Source organism: Delphinapterus leucas, chromosome 3 (assembly GCF_059928025.1).
Source record: "Delphinapterus leucas isolate spDelLeu-1000000601 "Yukka" chromosome 3, BTC_Dleu_Yukka2, whole genome shotgun sequence".
Classification (NCBI taxonomy): domain Eukaryota; kingdom Metazoa; phylum Chordata; class Mammalia; order Artiodactyla; family Monodontidae; genus Delphinapterus; species Delphinapterus leucas.
The window spans coordinates 145,543,358-145,550,119 of record NC_143131.1 but is presented as its reverse complement, the minus strand read 5'-3'; positions in this window follow the sequence as shown (position 1 = coordinate 145,550,119).

Sequence of the window (6,762 nt, the reverse complement as noted above, 5' to 3'; positions counted from 1 at the left end):
GATATTCAGTGGATGAAGGAGACATGTTCTCACTGTTTGCATTTGTTTCATTCCACAGTATCATCTAACTTAGATCCAGATTCTCTATACCTCTAATAGCTCATTGTAAGAGGGAGGCAGTATGGTGTAATGGATAAACCATGGTCCTGCGACCAAAGAGACCTTGGATTCAGACCTCAGCTCTGCCACTTACCAACTGTGTAACATTGAGCCAGGCAGACAATCTCATTGAATCATTGTTTTTCTTATCTGCAAAATGGGTTAACAGCATTTACCTCATAGGACTATTGTCAGGATGAGAGACAGGGTAGGTCAGGTGCTTAGTATATGACTGACACTTAATAAATTGTAGCTATTGACTCTCATTTACACACCATGAGCTCCTTTCCTTTTATGTGACTCATAACATCAAGTCTATCTAAAATATCTGTGAAGAAGAGAAATGACAAAAATGAGAAAAGAGATGTGCATTGTGGTAATTATTCTTAATTTTTCCAAGAAGATTGAATAAGAGTTATTTTATGCCTCTGTCCTATTTGGAAAACATTATAAAACTTTGAGTAGACAACAGTGGTTATAGCACAGTGCTTACCAAAGCACTGTATGCTTTTTTGATAAAGGTATAACTTTATTGCCCTGTATGTACTCTCTTGGTTAATAAAGTAAGCAAATGGGAGATAATTTGAAATCTACCATTTATAGTGTCAGAACATACAACTTACCGTTAAAAATGCAAAAGATTCATTGCAATGAAAGGTATGGCTTATACACACAAATGCATTTTTAAAACAATTCACCTGTGTAGTGCTGAGAGGATTCATGATCTGAGATCTTTCACCTTTGCAGAAATGAAATAGGGTTTTCTTGCTAACTGCATTTGGGGAGCAGCTAGCCAGGTCAGATATGTTGTGTGGGCAGGATGCCAGCTTTTGTGATCTTCCCTGCAGGGGCTTTGAGAGGGAATTGGTGAAAAGCCGGGTCCTATGTGCTAAAAAATGGCTTCAGAAAGCCCCTTCTGGGGAAGAATGATCTTATTTGGCAGCAAAGATTCCAGAGATACTCTGCCTAAAATTTCTGGGGGTGGAACAGTCCTGGCAGTTTGAGAGAGACCTTCAAAACATAGGCCACAGATAATGACTTTAAATCTGAACAGGGTTGTGGCTTTTTATAACAATACTGTAGATGTTGTAATCTTGCCGTGCTGCTTCTGCACAAGCAGAGCGTGAAGCTACGTGCACAGAACCATTTGAGGAGGTAACAGGATCAGCAAAGAGAACACTGGGCTTAGAAGACATGGCTTCTAGTCCTGGCTGTGTACTGTGTTTGATCTCGGAGACATTCCCTGATGCCTTTGATCCTTATCTACTAAAATGGCATATAAGCTGGTTGAATGTCTCGATGTCCCAGCTGCATCCCAGTTCTGATTTTCTAGGGGTATGTAATGCATGCATAATCATATGTCAAATTAATTAGGACCCACTTCTATTACACATTTCCAAAACACTTTCATATTTATAATCTCATTTTTAACCCTATCACAAACCTGTGAAATAGGAAGGGCAAATATTTTTGTTCCACTTGACATATTAGTGAATTTAGGCAAATAGAGATTAAGGTAATGGCAGAGCCCAGATCTCTTGACTTTCATTCCTGGACCCCTACACCAAATGAAACTGGGTTAATCTTTTATGGTATGTATAAAAGAGTATGCAATTGGATTCTTTGTGGGAAAAAAAATAACTGGATAAGTTATGTTAAATTACTACAGGAGTAGATAAAACAAAGTTCTATTTCCCTTGTTGAGAATTTGCCTTTGATTCCCTCTGTGAAATGGATTAGAATGTTCTGTTAGGATGTAAGAAATATACAAACCCAGGAAAGGTACATCTCATATTCTTTTAAATGGATAGTTTCTCCTGGGACTTCTTTACGTTCTGAAAATTCACTTCATTATTACATTCTAAGGTTCGTGCCTTTAAATGCCACGGCATCTGAGTCTAACCTTTATTGGTGATGTTTGTGTTTGTCACTTTCCACTGTCATCCTCTCCCATTTCCTTTGTTTTGTTCCATAGATACGATCTGATATATGAATGAGAGCTTTAGATGCTTCAAGATTTATTTTGGCGAATCGGCTCAATAACTTGTTATTGAAAAGCAAAACCCATCAGGGACATATTTGCCTACTTCCCCTAAAGAGAAATCTCTCATCAAAATCAACTGTTATTCATCAGTCATGCCACATTTCTGTACGTTATGAGGACATACCCACATTGTTTCTTTGTTGAATATGTCCATAAAAGTTTCAACCTAAAAAGCCAGCTTTCGAGACTACTTCAAAAATTTGGAAATGAAACAAGTGTCTTACTCCATAAGATAATGAGCACAGCTGTGATTTGGATTCTGGCTGAACTTGCAAGGCCTGCTTTTTGTGCAGTTGCAGAATAAGTTGGTGAGCCAGACTGAAAGAGGCCCTAAGAAGGAGAAAGAAATTTGAATTTGGAGATGCCCTTTTACGCCACAACTTTGATAATCTCATACTTCTCAACTGAGTCTTCTCCTTTTGTCATTCTGAGAGTTCTTAATGAAACTTTGGGGTCATACCCCTAGCCTCCTTGAGAGCTACCTTCAAGCCTCATTCAAGCCAACTGCCCCTCCTACCCACTGCAGAAGCCAAAGTCTTTGGTTGCATAGAGTCTAACTTTTTGCTTTCCTGTGAAGGTTTTTAGTTCATTTCAATGCCTGTTAAGGTTTAGTGTTTCACAAACCAGGAATTGCAATGAAGAACTGCTGCATCCCCATACACCTTCCTAACTCTTCAACCACATGTTTTTTATTAGATGCCTTTTTGTCATGTTGCGGCCATATCAGAAAGAATAGCTGTCCTTTTCCTCCTTGGCACCAACGTAGCAGGTTCAATGCGACAAAAGAAAAATTTTGCTTTCCGTCAGCTGTATACATTATTCATATTCAGTAATCACGTTGAGTTGGACTTTTCCTTTCCATGTGGCAAACACACTGTATTATTTTTTTTCCTAGAAAATATAGCTTTAATGCAGCTGTTGTCTTTTCCACCAAGAGATTTGCCATCTGTCTTCCCTTCTGACTTGACATTGAAAACATCTGGAGAGCTTTGAAAAATATAGATCTTGAGTCCATAGGTCTAGGGTGAGACTCTGGAATCTTTTGTTTATAAAGCTCTACCAGTGAATCTTATGATCAGCCAGACTTGGGAACCACTGTTCCAAAACATGTGTGTTGGGAGTCCCTAAAACCACTCACAGGTTCAGTGATTCTCTAGGAGAACTCACAGGACTCAGCATACAGTGGTACTCATGGCTATGATATATTATAGTGAAAGGATATAAAGAACAATCAGCTAAGGGAAAAGAAAAGCACATGGCGTGAAGCCTGGAGGAAACCAGGCATGGACTTCAAAGAGTATTCTCCCTGTGTCCTCCCTAGGCCATGCTTAATTTTTCCTAGCGTGGAATTGAGACAAGTGCAGAATGCTGTCTACCAAGAAGCTCACCAGAGACTCAGTGTCCAAGATTTTCACTGGGGGCTGGTCACATAGGCACCCCCTGCTTAGCGTGATCCAAAATTGCAGACTCCCAGAAGAGAAGCAGGTGTTCAGCATAAACCACATTGTTTGTGCAAATAGGTTAGGCCCAGTGAGCCACTCTTACCAATTAGGGAATAATAGGAACTCTCCCCAAATTCAAATTCCCAGATGCTGGCTAAGGGCCAACCTTGCAAAAAGACCATTCTTAAAGAAAGCAGTCTCTCGGGGCCTGTTATGTTAATGATTTTCTACACAGTGAGTGAACCAAGTTTCTGTATTGGGTAGGAGGAAAAACGTCCAGATGAAAATGGAGATTTTCATGGTGATGAAGTGTGATATCCTATTCCTTAAGGATTTTAGTAAAATTCATGCACTGACTTGAATAGGAAGCAGGCCATCATGAATGCAGGGTATGGACCACTTGACTCTCCAAGACCAGTTAGGCCATGGCTCTAGTCTGGGCTTATTAAAGAAGAGATAGCTGGCTTGTAGGTGCAGATGTCCTCAAAGATCACAGAGACTTTGGATCAACATGCAGCTATTCACTCACTTTTTATGTTCTATTCCCCTTTCCAGTTTTCCAAATGGGATTGCTTCTTCTCTAATTTCTGGAAAGGCACAATTTTAAGTAATGAGATTGGGTGATCAAAGCCTATTTCACATCCAAGTCACTGAAAGCTGTGGGTCACATGACTCCCCTTCAAATGCCCCCAAAGAAACCATAATTTTGGAACTCAACCTTGTGGGCCACCAGGAATATTCTTAGGCATACATTCTTCGTTAGCAATACTTGGTATGACACTTTAGTTTTGTGCAGCCAGAGGCATCTCCCGGTATCTACAACCTCCCAAGATTACCTATCAGAACCTTCTGCTTTCAGGTAGGTGGATGGCAAAATCAAAGGGGAGTCAAGGTTATTTATTCTCATGGGAAATTTCCAGATGGAGACTAGATGTTTATCCGAGCATTTCATTATTCAACGGTATTTCATTATTCAATTTGCACATTTTCTTTCTTCAAAACAATTAGCCTTTCTTTTTTTTTTTTTTTTTTTTTTTTTTTTTGCCTTTCTTTTAAGTTCGTTTCTATTTACTTTTATTCAGTTCACTTATTCAGGTGAATAGTGGCACAGCATGTCTCATGTACAAAACCTTCTTGAACCTAATGACAGTCATCATTCAGCCTTGCTTTTCAAGGTGCAAAAGCTCCTTCTTATTGGACCTGTTTTCCATGATTTTAATCACTTCCATGATTTTAACCACTTTTCTCTCTTTTTCCATTTCTGTACATCCTTCTTAAAAGTGTGGTAACCAAAATTGGACTCAATGTTTTTCAACACAAATATACTACAGTCTGATATATATAAATTCTCTACAAAAACTTGAAAAAGATGTATATTATATATTTTAAAAATTATTTTAAAAACATGAAACATGTATTCATATGTTCTTTCCTTCTTCAAATTCATTGGTAAAAATTCCTTCTTTAAATTCATTTCCTTCTTTAAATTCATTTAGATTCCATATATATGTGTTAGCATGCGGTATGCTAAATTATATTGACCATATATTGGGGCATAATCCCCTGTCTGTTAGGATTCAGTTTTTAAAATGTCTATTAAGAAGCAAGGGTCTTTGGCAGTAAATACATTACTAACTGTTCAAAATTAACTATAAGCAAATAGCTGAGAAAAACAGCTCTGTATGTGTAAGAGTAATTCACAGCACTGAGGAAAAACCACCCCTCAATCCCGGTTGTCAAACTTTGCCTAACTACAGATTGTCACTATACTTTCCTGTCACTGAAAGCCCATACTGTGTTTTTTCTCTAATAGTACTCCTTCGTGTTGCCGACTTATTTTCAGCTTGTGGTCCACTGTAATCTCTAGCTCTTTTTTGCTATGCTCATTTCTCCATTTCTCCCTGTCTTTCATTTGAAAACCCTCTGTCATCAGCTTGTTACTGAATATATCTATAGCTATACATCTTCCTTCCTATATTGAGAATATTGATATTGATATTCTCAAAATCAAAATAATTTAAAATTGTATTTCCATAACTAAGGGTATTCTCAACTTTACCTAGTTTCATGACTTTGAGAAATTTGATGAGGTAGGTCTTGATATTTTCACCCAAGAAATAAATATTTCGAATAAAGCGAGTCAGGGACTGATCTGGGTAGGTAGGATACATGGGACAGATCTAGAGTATTAGGAGTTTCTACTGAGAAGTCTAGTGTTGTAGCCTACATAAATTTCAGAGTGATACAAACATCCAAGAATTTTTTTCCCCAAAGTATATTCTCAAACTATAAAAATATCATTCAACAAAAACAAAAGAGAATTCCAAAACAATGAAGAAGGCTTGGAAGGGAATCCGGGACGTGTTTTGAAAAGTGGACCTTTCAATACCAGCAGGCCTAGCTGTTTAATTGCAAGGCAAGTATTGTGGTACAGTGGTGTCAAAGAATGACATTAACTGTGTCACCAGTGTTTATCTTCCTCAGTAGGAAATAGTAGGGGTACGTGTGTGTGTGTGTGTCTGTGAATATATATGTATACTGTCTGGGGTGAGTGGAACATGAGGATGGAAGAGTGTGAGCCCACTGAGTTTGTTTTATGATGTATACCTTTTCCAAATGGGATCTTAAAACACATATCCTATAGATGACCACTTGATTTGGGTAGCTAATATGGTATATGTATTTCATCGTTTCACATCTTTATAGTTGCCTCCATTCTTGAATGGAGTTTCAGGGCAGATATTTCCTTTTAATCCTTTTTAAAAAGAATCACAAATATGATTGAACCATAGAGTCACATTCCACCTCTTTTAATTCTCCCATTCCCACCAGAAACATTTTGTTAAAAGCTCAGGTTTGATAAACCCATAGAAACTGAATTGTGAGAATTATCATAAGGGGAAAAGAATGAAAACCTATGGTATAGGGGATTATAGAAAGCCATAGTTTACTTCTGAAAGAAAGGGTAAAGGGATACATTTATTAGAAAAGGAAGCTAAAGAATTAAAGATGGCAAGATTCTTTTAAAAGATTGAGCCTGAACTGAAAGCATTTATCATGGCACACTCACAAGTTGCCATTTATGGTACTGTTGGCTGAGCTTGGCCAAGTGGCAGGGATGCACATAAGGCGCTTCTTATGTTAGGGTGAGCGTGGCTGGACTTGGAAAAGATAGCT